This window comes from Uloborus diversus, unplaced genomic scaffold, assembly GCF_026930045.1.
Source record: "Uloborus diversus isolate 005 unplaced genomic scaffold, Udiv.v.3.1 scaffold_174, whole genome shotgun sequence".
NCBI classification, from domain to species: Eukaryota; Metazoa; Arthropoda; class Arachnida; order Araneae; family Uloboridae; genus Uloborus; species Uloborus diversus.
Window position 1 is genome coordinate 58,988 of NW_026558323.1, and position 27,791 is coordinate 86,778.

The 27,791-nt window shown below is 33.3% G+C and overlaps 1 long non-coding RNA gene across 1 annotated transcript; it reads left to right on the top strand.

Moving 5' to 3' along the window:
* Positions 1-16,315: 16,315 nt before the first annotated feature.
* LOC129233116 (uncharacterized) lies at positions 16,316-26,561 on the top strand. Its single transcript, XR_008581430.1, has 4 exons — positions 16,316-16,441; positions 20,258-20,390; positions 22,540-22,679; positions 26,495-26,561. It is a non-coding gene; the product is annotated as an uncharacterized LOC129233116 (long non-coding RNA).
* Positions 26,562-27,791: the final 1,230 nt, after the last annotated feature.

A 27,791-nucleotide genomic window follows, 5' to 3' on the forward strand; every position in this document is an offset into this window, starting at 1 on the left:
CTAACTCGCTTAAAGCTACATATGCTTAACCTTCAGCAAAAATCGCGAATTTAATTCAACCACAGCTATATAAACAGCCTGTACAGCCTGAGTAAAAACTTTAAGGCCAGTAAATATTTTTGTGAAAATTAGAAAATAAAACTATTGATTTTAATAGTATTGTATCATTAATTATTTATGTTTATTGGTAAGAAATAACTCAACAGACAGTATTTGTAAAGTATGCAATTACCAGAAAAGCAGTGGTATATTCATAGTTAGTATTTTAGCCTGAGTAAAAACTTTAAGGACACTAGTTTTTTTTTAAACTACAGGTACATGTACTAGAACAAATATGATCGGAGTTACAAAGATTGTGGAAACCCTTCAACTTGTAGCGTTGTTATTAATTTCTTCAAAGTTTTGGTTACCTTTGTGAAGATATCGAAAGGTAAAAAGTTAACTGTTCATGAAAGAGAGCATATTGGACTTTGTTTCTTCAGCGGGGATGATTAGGCAAACTGTTGCGAAAAAAAATGGAAGTTTGAAGATTGAACTCAACAACTTTTTTTAATTGAAACACAGTTATGGTAAAAATAACACCGGGGAAAGCCCTAAAGCTTTGTCTTCACGTAAAGGAGGAAGTGTTTGTAAACTTACATCATCTAAAAAGTACTCAATCGGGAAACTTATTCAAAAAATATGTTTAAATGTTTGTCAAAAACGATGTATAACGCAATTAGAAGGTGTGGAGGTTTTATTTATGCAGTAAAATTGCCTAAACCTCAGTTACTGACTAAGCACATCATAGGGCATCTCAGGGGTGCCCACAGGGGGGGATTATGGCGCAAGTTGCCTCATCAAAATTTTTGGGGGGGGGGGATTTTTTTTTCCAGAAGTTTTGATTTTCTTTAGAACATGAAATGTTTTATTTTTCAAAGGAAAAACTATTTAAACTTATTCAACAAGAAACAAATGCATAAGTAATACTTTTTTTCACGTACTCTTTCCAAAATTTAATACCCGTGTCTCTTTTGAATAAAGGGAACATCAGAGACGGGATGGAGTTAGTGCCCGTTTCAAAGCTAGATCAGACGATTTGCTTCCCATTTAATTTATTATAAATCTTCCGGAAGGGGGGTAGCACAATTCTGCATGATGAATGCGTGTGACAGTGATGAGAGGGAGAGAGATCAAAAATGACTAAAATAAAAAGTTTTCCCCTCTCCTTAATTTATTGTTTGTAATAATTATGACCACTGTGCACTGGTCTTTCATTGATTCATTTGCACCTTGACAATCGTTAAGAACTAGTTTTAAAGTTTGCGAATAACATATTTTTAATCCCTCTAATCGACAATTACTATAGTTTTTTCATAAACTAGCTGAAGTTTATGTACAATTTTTCATTTCACTTTACTATCATCTTCTCTACGATTTTTAAACTGATTGGTTCAATTTATCATTAGATGATTTTTAATAAAACTTTCAGTGGTATTGGTTTTCGCTGATGGAAGCCTACAAGGTATCTGATATGCATAGAAGGATATTTGATTCGTTAAAATTCTCAAGTTCTGATTTTCCATGTGTGCTGAATAGCTGAATCTATTTTTAAGGATTTCCGAAGACTATCAGTCACAGGGTATCTGTGTGCTATCCATCCTTTTTAACTACGTAACTTCGATTTTGGAAAACTTTCATAAGAGCGCCCTTCACTGTAACGCCCAAATAACACCATCTTTATCATCAAAAGTCATCTAAAACTGCAATTTTGAAAAATTTATAAGAGAGAGCCCCTGATTCTCCCCCCCCCCTCTCTCCTTAACACAATCAAAGACAATCCTAGAATTGCGTTTTAGGAGTATCTATTTCGAAAAATTGCCGGTTGAATGGCATCGAAACTCACCTTCCACTAACATTATCAAGATCTGGGCCGACGCCAAGGAGTGTGGGGGGGGGTGCAACGTGCCCCCCCCCCCAGTTTTTAATAAGTGGAGTCGCCAATTTCCGTGTGACGATGTAACAAACGAAAAAAAACGGGAAACTTCGTTGTTTTAAAAAAAAATAAAATAGTAAATACAGATGAACAACTGAAATAATAGAGAAAAAACGTATTTTTTCTCAAAATTTGAATGGAAAATGTAATGTTAAAATACAATTTAGGAACAATCATGATTCTCTTTTATTAAGATTATCAAAGTAAAGGCCGCGGAAATGTGCGTTTCACATATTTTTAACGCAAAAAATAGTATTCAGTGCACTATTCACTAGGCCGCAGAGTGGGTCTGCCTGCCTAGTCGGAAACTATGGGCCTGGCTGAAACAGAGGTGCATGAGTAAAATTAGCATAATATGAGGGAGAACCAGCGACAAAACTAACATGGTGCACGCCTTGTCTCTCGGTGGCCCTGGTTATACAAAACCATGCTTCATGATTCTTCAGTTTAAAAAAAAAAATAGATTAATAAATAGGATGACTTCATGGGGGCGCCCAAACATTCCCATATGTAATTTTTTTGATGAAAAATATTGTTATGAAATTCGTTGCTAAGTGGAGAAAAATGCCTGGGTCACCGAAATATATTTGAAACAGAGAGAGAGAGAGAGAGAGAGAGAAAAAAACAGTTTAATATACTAAAAGAGATTCAAAGTATTGTGATAAATGATCACAACAGAAGTTCTAGATGTTTGAACGTAAAAATCGTAGGTAAATCAAAGCTTAATCAAGAGACGCAGGAGGAACGTTTTAAATAAAATGAAGTGAACTAAATAAGACCTAAGGTATCGCACAAAATTATCTCATCCGTTCAAAATGTTAAAAATTCTTTTTCTGGGGCCGCAGACGCTTGTATTTCAAGAAAACAAAAATATTAGGCTGGGAATTTACAATTTTACTATGGAAAATCCAAGCAAATAATCGTGTTTAGCAAAAGAAAATTAGAAGAAGGTATTACCACAATATGTTTGTCAATAATTAAATTTTAAAATAAAGAGAGGGACGTAGCCAAACTGAAATTCCTTTTCTTTACGTTCCCGAAGCTGGTCAGGAATTGAGTTTTTAAAACTTAGGAATTGAAAAAATTCCGGGAAAACGTTCTCAAACCTTATTTTTTTATCCTAACGTCATTAAAAATTGCCTGCACATGAGTATTTTGGGCTGCAGGTTCGATAACCCTGAGAGTGTTCCCAACGTAACCCCCGAGAAATGCACTCTCAATTAATCAATCATCATCATTCACGGCCGAATAAATTTCGTCTTTTGGACTTTAATTTAACAAACTAGGGGGCTCTGTTCCCTCTTCTCTAACGCTCCGCAATCTTATTTGATTCGCCAAGATTTAAATCGTCAGTTAGAAAGAAACAAATTTAAAAAAAAGTTAAAAACCCTTTGGATCAAAAAGCACCCCTTGTCCGGGTTTCAAAATTTGTATCAACTTGTAGAGCAGTAAGGACTAAGGGGTTTCTAAGCATTGCAAAACTGCAGTTTTGTATTCATCATTTTGTTCTCAGTAATAGATTATGCTCATAGCTCGAGACTTGAATTGAGTTGAGCCTAAGATTTTCCGTTAAAATCGAAACCCTTAAAGTTTGTGAATAAGGGAAAGAAGAAACATGTGAATCGAAAAGACGTAACTACGGCAACGCCAAATAAAACATCAGTTGTTTTAATGTAGAGGAGGATTATTCGAATTTGATTTTTAACGGCTTGTAACTTTTTTTCCTTTGGAGATAGAAGCTCAGTTTTCCGACCATAGGTTGAGTTAGATCAGGAGTAAAAAAAGCCGCTCTTTTCAGTGGTGTCAAAAAGAAAACCGTAGGACAATTCCTTCGCTTTTTACTGATAGATTCAATGAGGAAAGTAGTGCCTATATTTTAGGTAAGCCTAAAAAAGTTCAAGCTAAAAACGCAAAAAACTTCCGCCGTATTTAAGTTAGAGCATTGAAACAAATTGCGTGGACGCAGAAAATTCAATTCTTTCCAACGATATATAATATTAATACGTGCAAGTAATTTTTCATCTCTTTAATAGGCGATAATAGGCAATTTACGCGAAATTTGATCTTAAAAAATTAATTACAAAAAAAAACTGATTTGAATTTAAAAAAATAAAACCCCCGGTGCCTATGGGGTCTCTTGGACGCATGTCTGCCACAGACTACCTTCCACAATTTCTTTGAAACCTTATTTTTATTTACAACAAAGAGAAAACTCCCTGAGGTCTTCCGAACCTGTCCTCCTCCTAATATTACCAAAGATCCTCAAAAATTTTATTGTTAAGACTCCAGAAAATTTTTCGAGGGAGATCTCCCAAACCCCCCACCTTGAACATTTTTCAGGGGAGGACTCCGAATCTCTCCACCTATTAACATTAGCATTATCAAAAATTTTCTAAACCTGCGTTTTCTACAGATCGGGAATATTTTGAGAGAATGCTTCTCTCTCTCTCTCTCTCGTCAACATCACCGTAAAACTCACCGTCTTAAATCTCGTTTTCAGTGCTTCAGTTTCGAAACATATCTCTGTGCGCGAACCTCTTCAAAACTCCCCCTCCTCCTCCTCATTCAGAGAAGTAAGTGAAGTAAGTTCAGTAAAGCTTAAATTACGTTTTCGGAGCTTTAATTTCAAGAAACTGGCGGTGCACTCCATTTTAACAAACAAGTCAACAACCATATTTTAAAGCTTTCATTTTCAAAAACTTTTGGAGGGAGGGCGTTCGCATCTCTATTTTCCTTAATATCACTATAAATCGTCTAAAACTGCATTTTTCGAACTACAGTTTTCAAATTTTTCCTGGGGGAGAGCCCCCGAACCCACCTTTACCGGCCACAATAAGAAATAATTCACAATTGCATGCTTGGAGTTTGAAGAAGTTTCAATATTTATCAGGGGATGACTCCGAGTCTCTTTCTCCTGTAACATCACCATAGATCGTCTAAATCCGAGTTTTTCAACTAACAATCTTGAAAATTTGCCGGGGGTGAGCCCCCGACCCCTCTCATTATCATATATATATAACGTATGATTGTGTTTTGGGATCCTAAATTTGGGTAAAAATAATCGGGAGAGGATATATTGAACCTCCTCTCTACTTACTCTCCAACTTAAAATATAATCTAAAGTTGCGTTTTTATATCTTCAATTTCGAACAAGTGCCCGAAGGTAGCCCTCCGACACCCTCTATTTCTGACTGAATATTCTCCTTACAATTAAATTTATATTCATAGTACTAAGGTCCAGTAAAATGACTATCCCTGCTGTGAACCAGAAACTAAATATCTCTCTCTCTCTGTATATTGGAACATGCGTTTGAAACAATTAAGGGGCCGCCAAATGTGTAGACCCCCCCCCCCCCGTTTTTTGACCTAGCGACGGCCTTGATCAAGATCTGTCAAAACTGCGTTTTTACATGAAGCTTCAGGTTCGAAATATTAAGTGGAGCGCCACTATCCCTTCCCCCACTCTCGTCAACATTATTAAAGCTCGTCTTAAATTTCATTTTCAGGGCTTCAATTTCGAGAAAATTCCGGGAGAGCTTCCGAAAACTCTTTTTCTTAACGTTACAAAGGTCGGCTACAATTGTAATTTTTAGAGGATCGATTTCAGAAAACTGCCTGTCCCCTAACCATAGATAGCTTAAAATATGGATTTTAAGACTTTTATTGCGAAAGTTTTCCGGGGGCGAACCCCTGAATCTCTTTTTTCCCAAACATCACCACAGATAATAAAAAAACTGTGTTTTTAGAACTACAATTTTGAAAACTCATCGGAGGAGAGCCCTCGAACCCGCCTTTCTCCCTTACACAACGGTAGACTATCTACAATTGCGTTTTTGAACGTTCAATATTGAAAAATTACCGGAAAGAGACCATCGAACCTTTTATCCCCCAAACATCACCAGAGATCGTCTAAAACTGGTTTTTAAACTACAATTTCGAAAATTTTCCGGGGGAGACCCTACCTCCCCGTACTTCCTAGCTAAGTGACTATTATATTTCCGTTTCAAGGTTCAAATTTCATACATCTAGTAATGACTCCATCCCTAAACAGAAAGTTGAATCCACTCTGCCTGTAATTATTCATACGTTTGAAAAAAAAAAAAAAAAAGAAAAGAAAAGGTGCAGCAAAACTCAAGGGTCTCCAAAACTTGTTTACTCAAGGTCCACTTTGTAAATTTTGGGAAGGTGAGGTGGAACAATCCAACGATATTTAAGTTCAAATGGTATTTGTTAGCGCTACCCAGCACCCCCCCCCCCCTCCCGTGAATTCGACTGCAAATTGGACTCTTTAAAAACTTATGTTTAACCCGATTCGAAAGCGAGAAAATTTTTGGGGGGGAATTTGCGCCATTGAGCTTGGGGGGATGGGCACCCCTGGGGCATCTGAACTTTAGCCAGGAAATCATAACCTGGAGTAGTAAATGGGTACAAATAATGTTTCTGACGAAAATCAGTGGAATTTAAATGGACCATACAGACGGAAGCACTATTGGCATGATTTACGAAAAGAAATGGAAATATTATCCTAGCTCCAATTAAATGGAGGCTCTAGCATGACTTCAGAGTGCTCTGCTTATAATGGGGCGGGCTCCGTTATGTTTGTTTCAGGTAAAATGAATTCAAAAGCATATCAAAATATCCTCGTAAGCCATCTTTTACCAAATGCAGAATTTATTGCTGGAAGAAATTTGAAATATCAGCAAAACAGTGCACTTATCCATTCGAGTTACAGTGCAAAAGATTGGTTCCAAGTCAGCAATGTTAAAATTTTGAAATGACCAACTAAGTATCCTGAACCTAGCCCATTATAGAACTTATGGGGTGACTTAGTAAGATCATTTCATGCCAATGGGAGACGTTTTGCTTCATAAAACAGAGCTGAAATTTAATATCGAAGATGAATGATATAAAAAAGTTCTGAACGTTGTCAAAAACTAGTTTTATCCATGAAAACAAGAATATTTGAAGCAATTTGAAGAAATTACTCCCACGCAAGCTCATAAATGTTTTAATTTTTGTCCTAATATGTTTTTTTTTCTATGTTGGCCTTAAAGTTTTTACTCAAGTTCAAATATTGATCTGTAATATTTTCTGAAAAAGAAACACTTACAAACGAAATGTTTGGCCTTTTTTACTTGTATTCAAGGTTACTAATTATCACTTAAATGATTCTTTGATCCAAAGTTAAAGGTGTGTCAAATTTCTTACAAATGTTAACTGGCCTTAAAGTTTTTACTCAGACTGCATAACTCATGATGACGCGAGTTCGAAAACGTCGTCAGTCTTCTTGCAATACTAACAAGAAGTTCCGTCGAGAACTATACGAGCCTACTTTCCGGTATACCCATACTACTTTCTAGTACCTGATCAATATTCTCAAAAATAGTTAAAATCGCAAATTGTTTCAAACATATTTTTGCTTATTTCTAGGAATAAAGTATTCCTCACACATCTAAAAAAAAAAAAAAAGGAAAGCAGCACCTTTTAAACAAAGCAGCTAATACACTTTTTTCCCTTTAAAAAAATTCTTTGACAGCTTTCAAAACGAAAAAATAATAATTAAAATTAATAGGCTTATTAAAATAAATACATCATATGAGAAAAAAATCGTTTCTTTTTCCACTGTTGGCAATTTTTTTTTAAATGAATTAATGCACTTACCAAAATAAATAAAAACAATAAAATGTCAACTTAAAGAAATACTTTTCATTGTCAAAAAAAAATCGTCTGCGCATATCGTTATGTAGAAACATAAATGACTTCGAGTTTATTCGCCGAAAACTGAATACTTAAATTAAAACTTTAGCGTGAAAATAAAAACAAATCATATCAACAATAATTATTTCTCGGTGAAAACCATAGCTGCGGAGTCGGAGTCAATCTCATTTTGGGATAAAGGAGTCGGAGACGAATATCCAAGAATCGGAGTCAATCATTTGTCCTCCGTGTGTAAATTTTTGCCAAAGCTACGAAGTCAGAGTCGAAGTCGGGGAGTCGGAGTCCGATTAATTTTCGGGCACAGGAGTCGGAGTTGGAGTCAGGTGCCTCTAAATTCTCGGAGTCGGAGTCTGGAGTTTGGCGTCAATAGCTATTTCCAACAAAACTTGTTTGAAATAAATTCGCCTTCAAGTACGGAATCTACGGTGACTTTCAGTTTCCCCGTTGGCGCTAATTTTTAAGTTTTTTTCGAACTGTTCAAAATTTAACAAAAAATAGTTCAAATCAAAAAGTGAAATATGGGAATGAGGTGTCCTTGCCGAGATCTTTCATACAAAAAAAAGTTTGTTCGAATAGGACTATTCATTCAAAAGTTCTTAGGGAAGGACGGACAGACAGACCGACAGACCGGCGGACCGACAGACCGACAAACCGACAGACAGACCGACAGATATTTTTCCCCATCTCAATACCCTACTTTCCAATTTTTAATTTTTCGATATTTATTTAATTTTTTTTTTTTTTTTTTTTTTTTTTTTTTGATTTTTTTTTTCTCGCGACATTTTTAAGATGCATTAAGCCTTCTCTTTCATTCTTTTTTCTTCTTTTTCTGACTTTTACTGGGAAAGTAGGCTAAAAAGGCCAGTCGAGAAACGACACGCCGCGAAACTCAATCCCCTAAATCACGACAAAAACAAATGCAACATGTTAGAGATGAAAATCGAATTAGTAGAACTAATAAACAAAAAGCTATGGCAGTAAAAACGTTACCTGCATTTGTCGCAGGCTGTGTTACACGCAGATAGCGTGCGACACGATCCCGAACGGACAAAAAGGCAACTGGTTATTGATGTGGTGGATTGTGACTACTGTTATATGTTTAGTGACGCTCCCAAGGTTTAAGACAAATCGATTGACGTAAAAATTATCAAAATAGCCAAGGCGTTTAGTCTCCACAACGCCACATTGGAACAAACATACATACATAGTCATCAACACATTTCCTTCCTTTGCATCGCGTACGCGCATTCGGGTATTAAGAAGTGTCTCTCCTTCGAAGGCAGATGAATTGATGCATGCTGTGTATTCAACTCAGTATAATCTTTCATAAGAAACGTAAACAACTAACATTTTAGATTAATTATTGAAACGGTTTCATATAAACAAGAAAATTCTAACTTATTGAAGTTGAAAAGAAATATTTAAAAAAAATATCAATACACTTTTGCAGTATTGAACTTTTGTATCTTATTTTCATTGATTTCAATTTTGAATAAATGTCCTACACGGATATTTTTTGATGTCAGGTAATTTACAGGGCAATACAAAGCAAAAAAACTTTAATCACATTTCAAGTTTTTTATACAAAGTTTGTCGTAGACGCCGCACTATCAGTGGGGGCTTAGCCCATATGAAGAAATCAATGAGAGGGAAACGTATGAACGTACAGTGCTGATGGAAAAGAATTGCATCACCCTCGCATTTTCACAACAATGGGATTATGTGAAAAGTTTTGGTCGACCGATTAACGATGAATGTATGTGAAATTCTGCAAAACTTGTGAATCAAACATTTAACATCAGGAATTCGATAATTGTTTACATGGATCGTTGCTGTTTCCGGGCCAAGGCAAACTGCTGACCCTATGCTCATTTTTGCATTTCTGAAACTGTGTGTGAGTTTAGCGAAAAAAAATTACTTAACCCCATGTCAACTTAAGTTTAATGGCAGGATAAAGGTTTTTAAATTGTCACTTACCAGTTTTGCCCTATGGCACGGAGCAGAATCATCCAGGAAAATGACGTTTGGAATTGAAATAAAGTGATCCCGGATAGTAGGAAGCAATTTCTCTTCCAAAATGCCAATATACACCTGAGCGATTACTTTTCCTTGCACAAAGTGAAGCCCACCAACTTCTTGATCAGAAATACATCCTCAAATCATCTGGGATACGTGATGCTCGACTTGTGTGTTGAATGCAGTCGGGATGATATTCCTCTCATGTGCGGAGCGGGTGATGCATTTTTTTACCACCACTGTAACACATAATTAGAATTCTAGAATACATATATGTTCTTTTCCATGTTAATATTAAGACAAACTTTTGCCAGTTCACTTTTAAACAAAAATTGAACCTTGAATTTTAATAGGTTCAATAGTTATAATGCATGTATTCATTAGTTTTTGTATTTTTTCCGAGTGTCCTTTAATGATAGGCAAATGCATGAAGGTCTCTATTCAAAGGGACTGGGATCATATAAAAAGTCCCATTAAATAGAGGTGTCAAGTAATGAGGTACTTGTGTATTATCATAATTATTTAATATTTTATCCTATTATTATTATTATTCCTACTACTACTACTACTACTAATACTAATACTACTACTCTGGTTGTTGTTGTTGTTACTCTTGTTGTTATTGTTATTATTATTATTATTATTATTATTATTATAAGAATTAATATTTTTCTGTTTTAGTGGTACTACAATATTTAAAAACGTCAAGTATACACAACTTTATAAATTTAAACTATTGAAGTGTACTTCATCAATCATTCTTTACAGAGTTCCTCAGAGGTGTTTCTTGCAAGAATAAAAAAATAAATGCTTTGGAAAATAGTTGTGAAGAAAAAACTGGATCTGTCTTTAAGGAAGGATTTACGTAACGATCTATATCGCTTTCTTACGTTCTCTCTCTCTCTCTCAATTTCTTTTTTTAAATTTTATTATGAAGCATTATTTTAGGCATTCGAATTTTGTATAGGGGAGGTTGGCCCAAAGCGGCTGGTTTTTGAAGAACGCTCGAAAATTGTAGCTTTTGGATTTTTATAGCAACAATTTTGGATTTATTTCTGCGCAGGGTCCTTGAACTTCAAAATAAAAAGTGATTTCTGTATAATTTCAAACCCAATATATATTTATTATCAAACTTTACAAACATTTGAAAAACGTGCTTTGCCCTACAAAGGAGCCCAAAGCGGGCAAACTTAACTACTTGGGATTTGGTACATTTGCCAATCAAATGTGATGTTATAAATGATTAAAATAATTGACTAGCTACCTGCCATTATTAAAAAAAACATATAAAAAGAGTTGTACTTATCCAATTTAAAGTTAGCACATTTGTTTATAAAACATAAATAAATAACTGATTAAATTAATAGACTAATTAATTGCCATCCTAAAAAATAACTTTTTGAAGTTATACTTATCCTACTGAAATAGAAAATCTAAGTCAACACACGAGTCAAGAAATTATGAATAAATATATGATTAAATCCTATACTCGCTTTGCTCTACCCGCTTTGCCCAAAAGAACGTTTTTCATTTCAATAACTATAACCTTAAATTTAAAAAAGAAACAAACGAAAAAACTATCGTTGTTTGTAGGTGGATGGAGTCCGAATCATGTTATATTATTGACAATCACAAAAAATTAGCTGGTCATCGACTGCTCACAAGTTACAGAACTTTATTTATTTATTTATTTATTTATTTATTTTTAAAGAAATGTATCATTTTTTTTATTTTAAGCCTGGTTGCGCCATAACACTTCACTGCTGCTTCACTGGGACTGATTAAAACCTGGAGGTGTTCATGTAAATACGACATACGTGTGCATTGCCGTTTACACACCATGGGGGGGGGGGGGCATACGAAGGCCTACCCTCTTTGGGTGACGTACCCGCTTTGGGTCACCCTCCCCGATTAAAACAGAAAAGGTAAATTAATTAATATAAAATCCCAAAATATGTAAGTAGATAAATATACGCAAATGCTCACACATCCAAATTGAAACATCTGATATTACTCCATTTCTCTCGCTTCTCCAATCCATTTGCTAACAATCTTCCCGTATTTATTTTTGCTTTTCAAAGCTATTTTTCTTGAGTTACTAAAATATTTTGGGCATTTTTATCACGTACACTGTTTGTTTCTCCGTGTCATAAGAAACGAAGAATGTTTCACTTTCTTAGTTTTCAAGACCGATTTTTTTTTTTTTCTTTTTTTTTGCGTTAAATTTTGTAGTTAAGATAAATTTCCTCTTGGTTTTCTTTCTTTTTTTTAGTGCAGATCCTTCTTTCTGTCACATAAAATAATGCATTTTCATAATACCTATTCCGTTGGCTTTTCGCTTTCTTTTACTGTAATTACAGAAAAGGCTTGGCATTTGTCTTTTAAATTAATTTCCTTAAAGGTATGCATTTTTTTGCGATACAGCTTTAAACTACTTGTTTCCCACAAAAATTATTGAGAATTAAAAAACAATGATAAATTACCCTTTTGATGCCTATTTTGATGTGTTTCCATAGTTTTCTACCTTTATAATTCCAATAAAAAAATTGCTATTTTGTTACCATGAAGTTTCTTTCCCCACGTCATTTGCTCTAACTAAAATAAAGATTTGCTTACATATGCTGCCAACCATATCATTGTTTCTGGTATTTCAGATTTTTTAACTATGTTTAAGATATTAAGTCAAAACTCGAACCTTTTCAGTTTTTAGCAAGACCTGATTTTAAAACCTATTCGCTTATCGCCACGAATAGTAGAAAAATTATAGAATAAAGACATTGACTGTATTTAACAAATTATTCGTGTTTTACTGTATGCATTATATTGAAACCACTGTATTTTCTCCATCAGAAGTTTCTATTAGCTTTCCAGATGTGCCACTTCAGTGGTAGAGTTCTGAAATTGTGTAGCTAAAGGAATAAAAGAGGACTGTGGTGAACCGACTTTTGCACTTTTTTATACTGTCTTTGAACCAAGCGTACCAATTAAGGTAATAAGGTGAAAAGTAAGCGTATCAAACCCATTGTGAGTGGCTGATTGAAATCCTTTAAACGTTAGGACAACTAAAGACAAAGTTATGGTAAACGATAAATGTTGCCTTTGGTGATTTGAACATGTTCCTGAATAAAATTGCTATAAAAAAGTTTTGTTTGTATCATTCTTTTAGTCAAATGTTTTTTTTTTTTTTTTCAATACTATTTCCAGTTTTGTCATCCGCCATAAGTGCAACTTTTTAATTTTTGATTTTATGGTGGTTATCTCAATACATTAAAGAAAATTTACGTCAAAGATATTGTGAAAAAAAGTCTGTGGTGAGTTTGGGTCCAGGACACCTCATAGCATCTACATACAGCCTTGAAATTAGGTACAAAATTTCTTCAAACCCCGGTGGTTTACGCCAGGTGTTTTACTTTTTTTTAAATTTCAAATTAGGTTTTTTGTAATTAACTTTTAAGCTAAAATGTCACAAAAATTGCCATCTGAAAGGACATTAACCGTCACATGTTGATGTATTTGGAAATGAGATTGCTGATGGGCTGGCTCGTCAGGGGAGCCGATAGATCTCTCCCCATAACGGATGCCTTTCTTTTTCAGAAATTGCAACCCGTGTTAAGCAAAGCATTAGTTCCTCTTGGAGACAGCCCCCTATTCATGAATGGTACAAAGCATCCCGCCCTGGCGCTGCTTTACTTCGGGCAAGTAGTAGAGAACAACAAACCGTCCTAGCCCGACTGAGAAGTGGACACACTCAAGCGCAGCGACATGTGGCTGGTATTAAGGTTTTCCCCTTGTGCCCAAAATGCAATTTGACTCAGGCTGCTCCCGCCCATGTTTTCTCTTGCATCGGCTGTGACCTGAATCAGCTGTATTCTGACACTTCTGCTGTTTTGGAGGGACTTTGTTTGCATGGCTTCATGGACTTGGTATGATGTTTCTGTCTGCCAAGTGGGACAAGCAACAACAACTTAACATTCTATGTCGTTAGAAAGAATTTTTTTCTGCATCATATTAAGCATGTCCCAATTTTCTCAATTAATAAAAATAGCAAATAAAATGATTTCTATTTATGGTAAAGTACCAAGCTGAACTCATTTCAAGTCCGTAGCTGTACAGCAAAATGTTGCTGGAGATAACGAATTTAAATGCGTTTTTTAAACGTGAAATGCGAGGGGTTTGGCTAAGCTCAGAAATAACTTAGCACTTATAGCTGTGGAATTTTGTATAAGTTAGTTCAACAAGAGGGAAATGTGCTTTTTAAAGCGCCCCACGGTTGTTCAAGGGAGGAAAAAATAGCTACTTTAAAGTTTTAGCATAGAAAATATTTATTGTCGTAATTACTTACCCCTTGAGATGTAGTAACATACTCCACAAGAGTTATTTGGAAAAAAACGCGCATTAACAAAAAATAGCCAAGATTTAACAATTATGTTTTTAATTTTTTCGAACATGCCCATATACTTCAGTTTTAATTCATATGTTTGGTAAGGGGAACTAAAATGTAATAAAGGAAATTTTAAATATAATTTTAAATAAAAGAAATATTAAAAAATCCGTACAGTGTAATTAATATTACACCGTAAATAAAAATTAAAAAATCACCAAAATTTAAAAGTATCTGAAATAAAAAAGCATTACTAAAGAAAAAAAAATTATGAAAAATATTGTTGAACATACTTTCATCATCGGCTGCCTGTGGGCTAAAATTTATATACATCAAAAGTTTAATCCTTCCTGTAAATAAACAAAAGCATTTAAGCTGCAACCACCTGTGACTGTTGTCGTGGCATTTGATTTTGTTTGATTTTCGTTATTTACAAACCCTTATATATTAAAACCAGAAAATAACACGTCATAGTATGATGGGGGCAAATTGCCTTTTTATTCAAGGAGATTGGCTGTCAAATTTGACGTGTTCCAAAACATATCTGTACCTCAAAGCCAGACTGACGTAGGCACGTTCACTAATTTACACGAGTGTTGTTTTCTGTACACGAAGGTTGGGACTCTTAAAACACTGATAAATAAATAAATAAATGTAAGGTTTTTTTTTTTTTCTATAACAGAATAACGATGTTATGGCCAAATGCGGAATATTATTCTGCGTGCATTGCAGTATTAACCTGAAAATAACAATCTTTGGACACACTAGGGGAACCTAGCGTGTCCAAAAATTGGTCCTCTCATATACCTTAACTATATCTCTAGTACTCTCTAATGTAGACATATATGAAAAAGAAATGTTTAAATCTTATATAAAATTCTATATGAAAAGTTAAATTCAACAGCGCAGATTATCTTTAAAAATGCACAAAAGGAAACCCATTAATTATTTTAGAACATGTTTTCCCTTTTTTTTTTACTTCCTAGGAAAAACATAAAATGTAGGAAATTCATAAATAGCTAAAACTTTCCATTTGAGCTAAATTAACATTAGGAGTAATCGGGAAAACTGGGACTTGATGATAAAAAATGTGAAATACGAAAAAAAAAAAAACATTGATTCGGGGAACGTAGAATCAAAGTTTCACTATGTATACGATTCGCAAGCATGAAGATAAATATTACCATCCAACAATTTTAACAATTTTCCTTAGCAATCAAAGTCAATAGGTTTTTACCGCCTTTCTGGGGTTTTGAACCACTGTGCAATAAAAGTCTGAGAACCAATATGTCTTGCTTTAGAATTTTAAATCAATTTAAAATGAAGAATTGGGCATTGGAGTTAAAATACCAACGATTTAAATATCGGATTAATAAATAAAATGTCCTTACTTAAATTGCTTATAACTTTTTTTCTTCGTTAATTAATCGCTTCCGTTACTTTTTACAGTGGTGGAAAATCTTCTCGAAATGTATGTCTTTCGCTCTTTCCAGTGGAACCTAATTTGAATTAACACAATAATAATACAATGAGTAGAAAAATCCATTTTTCGGTCTTAAAATTAAACTTCAAATATGAAAACAACTATTATTCGATTTGTGTTTAGAAACGGTCTATAAACCATTCCAGTACGATCCAAGACAAACTGAAAATTTCAACGAAATTGGTTCGGTAGTTTCCGAGTTTACTCTGAGCATACAAATATGGAGTTTGTGTTTTAATTATATAAAAATTATGCGTGTAGATAATAGCCAATGATCGAGTAACCCGCGAATTTCAACAATGAAACTCGCACAACGGCATGGTAATTTGATAATATGGTTTGATAATGTTTAACAAGCAGCGAAAGGCTTTATTGAGACAAGGCTGAACTTGATCTGGTAATTTAACTATTTTACTGGTAAGACTGTGTCATTTCAGGGGAATGAAGAAAAGAAAGAATGGTCAACAACGAACGCTACCTGCTGGAGTTTAGAGTTCATCCACTGGATTTAGAGTTACAATTTCAAGTATCAAAATATCACCAAACATTCAATGGCTTCGTTCAAATGTAAGAGCAATTTTCACCCTCCATACCTTGGCGGGCAATTTTCTAATACCTGAAATAAATTGAGAAAATAAGAATTCTCTCTCTCTCTCTCTCTCTCTCTCTCTCTCTCTCTTTCTCTTAACAGATAAAAATTTCGAACACACAGAGATATCTTGGCCACAAAAGACGGAATGAGAAAACATACATATGTTAATTTCGATGAGATAAGGCTCGTTAAGTTTGAATAAATCATAACCTTTTCACTGTTTAAATAATTTTCAAATAAGTATGACGCTCAAGTTTCTGCTTTTACTATTTTGTGGTAAGATTCTTGTTTATGGTATCAGTGATTTACTGACACATTTAAAATAAAAACTTTAATCGCTGAGAAGAAAGTTGTAATCGCAAATTACTCCAAAAACTATGTATGAATAATTTAGAACATCAAAGAATAAATTGTAAAGCTACACAAAAAAGGTGACCTTAATAAGTTATTCTTAATGAAACTGGATTGCTTTCATGTACGGCAAGATTCCCAAAAAGCTATACTAGAATAAGTAATGTAAAGCAATGTTAAACAGTTAAAAGGTAAAAAAACGTTTTTAAAAAAGTACTAATATGTCTAATTTTTTCTACAGAAAGTAAAACTTGCTGAAATTAAAAAAATAAATAAATAAATGGCGATTAATATTGACTTATATGCCTTTTTCCTTTTTCGGGGGCGTAATTGTATATATAGTAAAACTTACGATAACGTTTACTTTTTACATTACATTTTACTTTCTATGTTATGTTTTATGCTAGATTCCATCCCGTAAATCCCCCCCTCCTCGTTCCGTCTTTATTTTATCATCTTTATCATTATGTAAAATATCATAATTGATGAAACATGTACAGTATTTTTTAAGTGTACACAAAAAGAAAATCGAAAATTTAAATTCAACTTAAATTTTCTTTCAGGCAATACGCGCTTCTTACCAAAATGTAGAAATAATTTATAAAGCTACTACATTGCTATCCTTTAAATAATGTTTAAACCCTCCTTTGCTAAAATTATTTAACATTATTCCAGTTCTCTTGGGGCAGGTTTATTGGAACATTATTGCCAAATTTCGAAGAGCATATTCATAAATTACTTGTCTAGCAAATATTAGTTTCCTGAAGCTTAGAAATATTTTCTGAAATCCTTATTCATACGTGTTTTTTTTTTTTTTTTTTTTTTTCTGGGTAATGAAGACTAATATTTGTTTTCCCTTTACAATGGCGTCAATTCCATTTGTTTTTTCATTGGTAAATAAAGATGTCAAAGCAGGGTGACCAATGAAGTTCATGAAACAATTCTTTTCAAAGAAAGTAATCTCGTCTCCGTAAACGAATATAAAAGGCTGAGCTCTTTTTTTTTTTCCTATAAAAAAAGTGCTTATTTTTATTTCTAAGTTTTATTTTCTAATTTTTTTTTCTTTTATAACTCTTCTCGAATTGTGTTTTCTTTGCTTTGGTAATATTTCTTGGTATTTTGGAATGTTATTAATCTTAAACAACTTAGAAACGGTTCTCTTGGATGATTATTCTTAAAATCATACCTAACGCATGAAATAATTATACCATAGGTATTTATTTATTTATTTATTTATTTTTGATGCAATTTTATTTTTATACTATCACGTAAAAAATACATATCTAAATATATATATGTGTGTGTGTTTAATATTGTAATGGTTCTAACAGTATATTTAATTTAATATTGCGACTTCGTACATTTCTTCCAGCATAACTATTATCGTTATTACTATTAAGAGCCATTGTCTGTAAGAATCATGCAGGTTGTGATTGTTGGGATTTTTAATTTTCTTTATTTTCACATAGGTTGTTCCTTATCATGAATGTAATGTAAATCCGAAATTTCAGCTTTGTCTGACTCACCGTTTTTGAGAAAACACTTTTTTTTTTTTTGTTTAGGGGCGTGGCACATTTTTGCTGGTTTTTCAAATTTGCAGATTTTAATGGGTTCTTATAAAGACATGGATTTTTTAATCCCATATTACTATATGGTCTTGTTAGATACTGTTACAGCTGTCAAATCGGTGTTACTACGAGTGCGACGCCCACAAACTCCGTTTAAAAATGACCGAAAATGAATTTTTTTTTTTATATTCAAGGCCAATTTTCTCGAATCGCCTTCATGATGACACCAACATTTTTAGATCATTTTCCAGCCACACTTACATACATCAAAAATATGTATCAAAATTGGTGTCACTATAAGGGCGCCAGAAGATATTGGAACTTTTATTCAATAAATTTCACAAAAACACAAATATTTAAAATCTAACGATTATATTCCCAAAAATAATAGGAGTGACACCGATTTTTTTGTGCAAATGTTAGACAAACATGTTGGTTATCAACCTAATGTAGTATCAGATCTCTGCTATGAGGGCGACAGTTGTGATTAGATTCTAAATATTTGTGTTTTTGTGAAATTTATCGAATAAAAGTTCCAATATCTTCTTTCGTCCTTATATTGACACCGATTTTGATATATATTTTTGATGTATGTAAATGTGGCTAGAAAATGATCTAAAAATGTTGGTGTCATCATGAAGGCGATTCGAGAAAATTGGCCTTGAATATAGAAAAAATTTCATTTTCGGTCATTTTTAAACAGAGTTTGTGGGCGTCGCCCTCGTAGTGTCACCGATTTGACAGCTGTAACAGTATCTAACAAGATCTTATAGTAATATGGAATTAAAAAATCCATGTCATTATAAGGACGCTTCAAGCAACAAGCACATTAAAATCTGCAAATTTGAAAAACCAGCAAAAATGTGCCACGCCCCCTAAACAAAAAAAATTGTTTTCTCAAAAACGGTGAGTCAGACAAAGCTCAAATTTCGGATTTACATTACATTCATGATAAGGAACAACATATGTGAAAATAAAAAAAAATAAAATTGTCAACAATCACAAATGTTCAAAACTGCCTGATTCTTACAGACAATGGCTCTTAAAATTATTGTTACATGTAATTTCGTATAACGTTTCAATGTTATTATTTGTTGGCTGTCTTCGTGCAATTTTTAACATGAATAAAATCTCTGAAAGGATAAACAAACAGTTTTGCAAGACCACACTAATCGTATGTCTTTGTAATCAAGAATTGTTGTAGAACATAGAAAAAAAGTAACTTCAGTGAAAAAAAAAGGAAACAATTGTTTAAAAACCTGTCCAAAACTCTCGATTTAAAAACTTCAATTCGTCAGATACTGCGTCCACTTGAGCCGGCAAAATGTGAAGCCAAGTAGGGGAAACTGGGGATACTTGCATCTAACAGACAACAAAAGCTTTAAAATGCTTATCTTAAAAAAAGTTTTTCGTGCCACATTCAGACAATCATTTCTGAGTAAAAACAAAATGTCTGGAAGAAACTAAGAGTGCATCTAACTAAGGGGTAATCATGTATCCCAAGGAATCAAGTATCCCTAGTCTTCCCTATTGAAAATGTATTGTCAGAGCAAATTTACCCTTTGTAATTAAAGCATTAATTTTATTTATTTATATATTTAAAATATATTTGAAATTATTCATTGCTTCGACATTTAATATTAAGACAGTTTTATTTATTTATTCATTTATTTATTTTGATTCTCATGATAAACTTTCATGCAGTTGGGAAAAAATTTCTGATTCCTCTCGTGACATTTGCATGCATTCTGCATTCATTTGATGATTTTAGAAGACTTGGGACAAAATTTAAGGATTTGATTCACGCTGTTTTAAAATTGCTCTTCAAATATTAGTATTACATTGTCTACTTAATTTTAAAACAAGGTAGGGGTTCCACAAATAACACAAAGTTTCGGTAGGGGGCTCACAGAACAAAAAAGTTTGAGAATGTGTGCTTTAAACGCTTTCCGTACTAAGAAGCGCGTTGGTTAACGTTTGAATCGATGCATTTTTTTTAACAAAAATAACAATCTTTCACTTTTTCATTTCTTTGACATATTACTTCACGTCATTCAATTTGTATTCTATACGAAAACTGTCGATATGATCGATTCATTTCGCAGATGAAATGAATCGATCTCTTTTTTGTGCAATGCATTACTTTTACTCTATGTTGAAATATGTTTTGCAGCTATTTCATGTACGACGGCGACTACTGACTGCACAAAGGAAGAATACAAGAATTGCTATGATGGAGATACTCCTTCGTGGTTCATTGAAAAGTTCCCAAAAGATAATAAAGAAGAATTGGAAAAATTTTGCCTGTAAGGTTCCTTGATTCATTCTTAAATGTCTGTACATATACAAGGTGTTCCGTTTTAATCTGAAAGACCTTTGTTTTCACAACCGTTAGTCCTAGATGTACACTTCCAACTGCAAAAATGTTCAAAATCAGATGCAGGGTTAAGATATTGAAAGTTTGAAGCAAAGATAAAAATGAGTCAAGAAATGCAAAATTTAACTTTTTATACGGGCCCTAGGTCCCCTAACTAATGTTCAGAGAAAAAAAATCTCCATTGAAAACTATTACTGACACAAAAAGCTTGACATTTGTGCGGCCAAAACTCAAGTTGATATTCCAGTTCAAAGTTTTAAGGGACCATACAGAAGATGAGATTGGAACTAATAACCCTTTCAGAAGAATGGACACGTCGTCAAAGTAAGAAAAACAAAGTACTTATATTTTTCATTACTATTCAAAAATAAATGCAAATGCTACGCCGTGATACGCAAAAACACACTTTAAAACCTCGAACAATTTAAAAAAACCACTCTATGCACGTACACATATAAATAAACACTTGTTAACTACTGCGTTTCATATGTATATCGGTGAATATTGGTCGTACTAATTTCAAACTTTTTGTGTTGAAATTATTTTTAATGGAGATTATTTCTTAAATATAAGTTGGAGAACTCGAAGACAGTGTAAAAATTTTAATTTCTTTTTTTTTTTTTTTGACTTGTTTTACATTTTTCCTTAAACTTTCATTATCTTAACTCTGCATCTGATTTTGAACATTTTTGCAATAGGAAGTATACATCTATGACTAACGGTTGCGAAAATAAAGGTCTTGTAGGTTAAAACGGAACACCTTGTATATGTTGTTTGTTAAAATTTACTAAAATGCGTATTATTAAGAGTTTATCTGAAGTACATTAATGTTAATAATGTCACCGGGGTTATGTTGCCCTAACTGACAGCAATATTGTTTCGTTCAACTTTATTAAATTTGGTTCTGTTTATTACTTTTGATCGATGTTTCTCATATTTTCTATCACAGCAAGCTGGTTAGCTTTTTATCGTAGTTTATTTTATACTCGATTTCCAGCTACTTAAATAAGCGTTCTTCCCTAAAAACCATCTTCAGATTATACTTCCGGATTAACATCAGACTGTAAAGAAATTCGAAAAACTAAAGTATGGTGATAGTATAAACATATACTACTATATGTTACGGAGTAATATTAAAAAATACCGCGTAAAATCAACAGAGCAACTTTCGTCATCCATCCTAATATTATAATTACTGAAAACTAGTTTGTTCGTGTTTGTTACGCTTTCATGTTTTGACTACTGACTGATAACCATGCAATTATGCATACACAGTGTCAGGGGTACAAAAAAGTACTATAAGGTACCTCTAGACCTAGAGAAAATACGTTTAGAATTTATTCCAGCTTTAAGGAAATTTATAAATTTAAAAAGTATGTCTCCGAAAAAGACTTATTTTTTCGACTGTTGGAGATTTAAGCCCTTAAAAATCTGCACAAAATAAGCTACACCCGTAGTGAAATAATTAAAACACCCTGTTTCCAAAATTTTTAAGTTAAACATTTTAAAGTTAATAATTTGAAACAAGATTCAACTTGATGTATGAATATCTTAACCGCCACGTATTTTCGTCAAGACAGGTAGTCTGTTACTCACCAAATGGTTACATTTTGTTAAACATTTTCTTAGAAAAACTTACTTTCTTTCAAAAAAAAAAAAAAAGGAACGAAAAAAAAAAACTGCAAAAACACTTATTGCACTCCGTAATAAATTTAAATGCATTTACCACAGGCATAAATGGAGTGAATCTTGCAAAGAAATTGTTCATATTCAACGCAAAAAATTTTGGTGCTTCTTCCAAACAAATATTATAAAATTGCATTATTTTGTTCTTAATACTAATTAGTTTAAGTTTATATGCACAGATGCAGCTCGATTTGCAACCACGTCCGTATGATGAGTTTCAAGTTATTTTTATTCAACAAGTGAATAGCTAATGTTTTTCACAATTATTACTGAACAAAGCAAAGCAGGATATTTTTGTTGTCTTACTAATAAAACTAAACGAGCTTGTGGGAACTGACAAAACTTTTTCTTCAGCAGCAGATTAAATGCTTAACATGATGTATATCTTACAGGAAGGCTTTGCCAGACCTTGATTGTGCTATTGCTTTTAGTGAGAGATGCCCCGATTTTCTCGGAGAGCCCGGCTCTTTTGCGCTAAAGTTGTTCAAGAAATTATATGCTAAAGAGTGCGACAAGTTACATAAATCTTAAGGTACGTAAAACTGCAATGAAAAGGATGGGATATTTGTTTATTTCTTTGGTGTATGTGTCTTTCATTTTATCATAAAAGGTAGACACAGACATGAAATTAAATCATTTGTACGCTGATAATGGTTAACACAAGACCTGGAGATAATCAAAATTGTTAATTAAAAAGTTATATTACTTCAGGAAAAGTAGTACTAAAATGTGTCCTGAAAACCTTACTATTGCAAATTTTACTTTACAATAAACGATTTTTATTGCGGAATAATGTGTTTTATAAGTTTTATTGGAGCAAAATAAATATTATAAACTGTGCTACTTAAATTTAGAAATTAATCTGCCATTTGGCGTCTTTCAGTATCGCTTTATGGTAACATTTGGGCACATACCGTACATCAAGATTTCCTTAAATCCATATAATATTGTTTTATAATTTGGTTTTAGTATTTAATCCTCGAAGTTGTAATCTGGATACATTTATTTCTTCACTATTAATGCAATTTCTTTCTCTTAGTAAAACAAATAAAAAAGCAAAGAATTTCAGATAACAGTATTTGAAACATAAGCTATTTCTAGTAATAATACATGTAATATTTTGCAAGAAAATAATATGAAAATGGAAGAGAAGAATGCTTAATATCTGCTTATGTAAAAAAAAAATACAACTTCTCCAAAAAAGTATTTAGTATGTTCTCAATAGGCGTAAACTAAGTACGTAGGAGTAAAAAAGAAACCAGACTACCATGATAAATCACAAATACTTCTATAATGTATCAACTTAATACTTAAGCATAACTGGATTCTCTTCAAACAGTACTGTACATACATCTATGAAGCCATATTTTATCTTTTTGTTCAGATATTAATTTTACATTGAATGGCAGAAGTTGCAACTTTATAGCATCTTCGTAACAGAACTTAAAAAGAATTTATGGTGTGAGGAGAATCAAAGATGCATAATAAGTTATAAATAAGCAATTTGTTATTTTTTGTTTTAGTTGCATTGCAATCAAATTCATAAGCGGAGAATAAATTTTAGCATTACATGATAACAATAATCAACAAAAAGGTACTTTTGGTCTGCATCCTGGTTTTAAATAGTCATTTCCTACTAATTTTGAGTCTAGAAAAACGAATATGGTAGCGGATGTTTTTTATTAGCTCATGTTTTCAAGATAATAAAAGCCCGCCGGAGAAAGATGCACAGCAACCACGCATTGATTTAAAGGTAATGTTAAAAAGGGGAAGAAGAATTCTGTGCAATAAATGTTACCAAAAAGGTCCTGTTTTATTAAAAAATGTTTCTTTTTTGGAAAGCAGTGGTTGCTTTTGGCTTATTGGTGTAAAAGCTTTATTTTCGATTGCTTTTCGTACGTCAAAGAGAGACCATTTCTTGTAATAGTTCAGCAGTATTTAGTGAACATTAACTCAGCCCAATGACCCTGATATCTGCGCTCGATTGTAAAGATATCTTGGGGAAACCTTTCCTCGTGCTCACTGCTCATAACTTTAGTTTTTAAACAAAATAACCTGGAAGAAGTGAACAAATATGAATTTCAGAGACACATTATTCATCAATGGTCACAAACCTTCCACAGGGCTTGTTTGACCAATTGTTTTTAGTTCTCCTCTTTTCCACTGCTTAGAAATACTTGTAATATAGGCTACCTAGGAGTTTTTATTCTCCCCTTGCAATTCTTTTCTCAAAAACATAGGTTTTCATAACTGCGCGTGTTTAAAGGGCCGTTAAAAGTTCTCTCCTTTGCCTTAGCTTCAATATATCTTGAAAATTTACCTCTAAGGTATCGGAAAATTGTCTTTGTTCACAGCTTTCACGAAGTTTTTCATTATTCCCAGCAGAATGACCATGGGTGTAAGTAGAAATGGGTGGATCTACTTGAAACTCCAAGTTTTGGATGATTTTGGGCATTTCTCTTCTCAGAATTTAAATTTCTTGCAGTCCATTTCGGTTCTCATGTAATGAGATTTTCTATCCTTACCATGGATCAAAATTTAGAGGATAGTTAGTCCCATAGGGGGTGTTTCTATCTGCCAGGAAGAAATAGCATTCGTAAAAGTTTACTATCCTAGATATCCCTGTATCTTAAAAAATAGAACTAATCTCAACTTTTTATGGTGATTTTCGCGTTTAGCGATTAAAAATCCTTCGGAAATAGCCATTTTTTTAGCCGGATGCATTTTTGGTGTTTACGAGTGTAATAGGTCTGGAGTGTAACGAGAGGGAATCCCACCTCCAGAACTTACGGTATATTTCCAATACTACTAGCTTACTACACGTTCATGCAAGGGCTTTTTTATTAACTCCATCCTAAAGACGAAAACTCTTTCAGCGATTGCTTCGGTACAACGTTCTGTTTTTCAACTTTTACTTCAAATTTTTTTCGCGTTTAAATACAAATTTTAATAACGACATATTAAAATTATTTTAAATTTATGTAGAGAAATTAGAAAACAGAGTTTCATAATTTTCTTCATGGAAAAAGAAAAATTTGCGTGGGTAAAGTCTGAACACGAAACGTTGAGCCTTTGTCTCGCCCCGTTTCAGAATTGTCCATTTTCGTGAAAGGACGATATGGAGAAAAAAGTAGGAAAGGAATTCGCAAGTGCGTCATTGGTTCTATAGATTGAATACGCCACCTTGGAATTTAATGAAATAGCCAAAGAGGTAAAATATTTTAATTTTGTGCGGTCAAGACAGTTGTCTCATTGGACAGGTCACATCCAACGTAACGTTTCAGCAGCCATTGGTAAGAGATAACAACGCCCCCGATAATTAACTTCAATTGAAAAATGGCTGGAGTAGGGTTGTAATATAGAATGCAAGGCTTGTCATTTTTACTTTTCACCCTCTTAATTCAATTATTGCCGCAACTTAAATCTTTCGGTCTAAAAAATCACATAACGAATACATTTTTTTTTTTTTCGAATCGCAAAATCTTGCTATACTCCAAAATATGGCACTCAATATTTCTTCTTTTGCTACCTATTTTAAGGAATGGATCCGTTTTCTCTAATGATATACAAGGGTAATTTGCTTGTGGTCGGACTATACTTATTTGTAAGAATATTGTTTGTCGGTTTCTTTAGTTACGACATAATTTAGAGCGCAGATATGCAATAGTGTATATTCTACACGATACAAATTGGTTTTAGTTGACACTGTTGGTGCCTCTAAGTGAATGTGGACAACTGAGAGATACAGAATGAAAAGAAGACACATTGTTTGATGTATGAATCTTCCAAAAGAAGAGTTTATTGATCTGAACACTAGATATGCCCACAGTCGCAAATACCCGAGAAAGGCCTGAGCTTGTTAAATCCGTGTTTCAAAAACTCCTGCAACCAGATGCCATCAGTATCGTGGGTGCAATGTACTGGAAATCGTCCCTTTGCTTCATTACGGTGCCCAAATTTTAAGGGCGGATACTTATTGGTGTTGCTATCTATCCACGGCTAAGATTCCGACTAACTCCAGGTCAATTTAAGTTACTGTGATCCTGGATACTCGTAGAAAGAAAATAGGGGAGAATTTCAAATATTTCAGCGCCTTCATGAGCTACATCTAAATATTGGTCACCAAAACTTTTATATTAAAACGGAATTATTCGAAGATTTATAAACATTAGGAATTTAGTGGTTTATACCGTAACTGAAGCACCTAATACGCGATCCTCGGCGTAAAATTAATGAAAATACACATTTTTTGTGTTTCAATTTCAGTTTAAAATGCTATTGAAATTACTTTTGAACTTAAATGAGAAATTTTGAATTGCTCTACATGTATTAACTTTTTTTTTTCAGGTAGTCATTAGCGGAGAGTTCCTGAACCAACATAACTCGAGTGTAATACACAAATGTTTAATTAAAGCATTTTTTTTTTTAAATGTTTGCGTTAAGTTCTTAAAGACTACAGAAATGAGTTTTGTTTGGTTGTAATACATATTTCTATTTCATGATTAACTCATTCTTTGTCTCTTCATTTCTCTTTCACTGACACTATTTTAAGGAACCATCACTTTTTCGAGAAAACAAGTTTAACAAACGAACAAAAGAGTGAGATTTTCTTGCAGAATAAAAAGTTCGATGGAATAATTCAAACCAATAGGCTTAAATCAAACAATAAACATGGCATTAAAGGTAAAGGAGGGGAAAAAATACTATACTAAACTGCATAAAGCGTGACATCACATACAAAAAAAAATAACTCACAAAACATCTCTCATTTTCTTACAAAACATCTTGTCTAAGCAATATTAATACATAATATTTGTTGAATGTAATCGCTTTCTCTATTGGTTTAAAAGAAAGAACTGTGCTTATTTCTTATTGGAAGAGACATTTGCAGCTTTCCACGGAGTTCGCGAAATCTCTTCTTTAATCCACCATCGGACTTTGGAGAAAGCTTATTGCTATTTGAGAAACATCATTGGATACTGAAAATCTGCCCTCTATTCTATTTAAAGAGCCGCAGTCTTGTTTATCGGGCTTCACTACTTTTCTCTATGTCTTGCTGTATGTGTGTCCCCATGTTTCGTATTAAACGTATTTGTTTATGTTCAGCTGTCTAAATCTCTGCTTTATACAACCTTTCAACAATATTAAAACAGGTTATTAGGCAAAAATACCTAATATTCATACACAATATTAAGTCTACCAATATTAAGACAATTCCGCAACGTCAAAGAGTCTTTCTCGGTTTCACTGGTTTCCAAGAGCATCCTGTGAAAAACAACTAAATTTGCGAAAAAGTATCTGAATTGCTACAAGTTGCCTAAATGTCTGTTTTTTTCACTGTTGTGAAAAAGATTTGTTGTTACTACTGAGAAAATATGCTAATCTTTTTTATGAGGTATTTTGCTTTTAGCTCGATAATGACCCTTCTAGATTGACTGAGCTCTAAATGAAGGCAAAATGCAGTTTCTGGATATTGCAGTTTTGTAAGAATTTCAGTCAAGTTATCTGTTGTGTGGTATTTTCTTGTAATTTTGCCATCTCTTGTACCGTATTTCCTTTAGGAGCTTTCACGGAAAGTCGGGGAGGTGCCAAGCTATTATTATAAACATATATAAGTTTTTTGATGATATTCCTGATTTAAAAA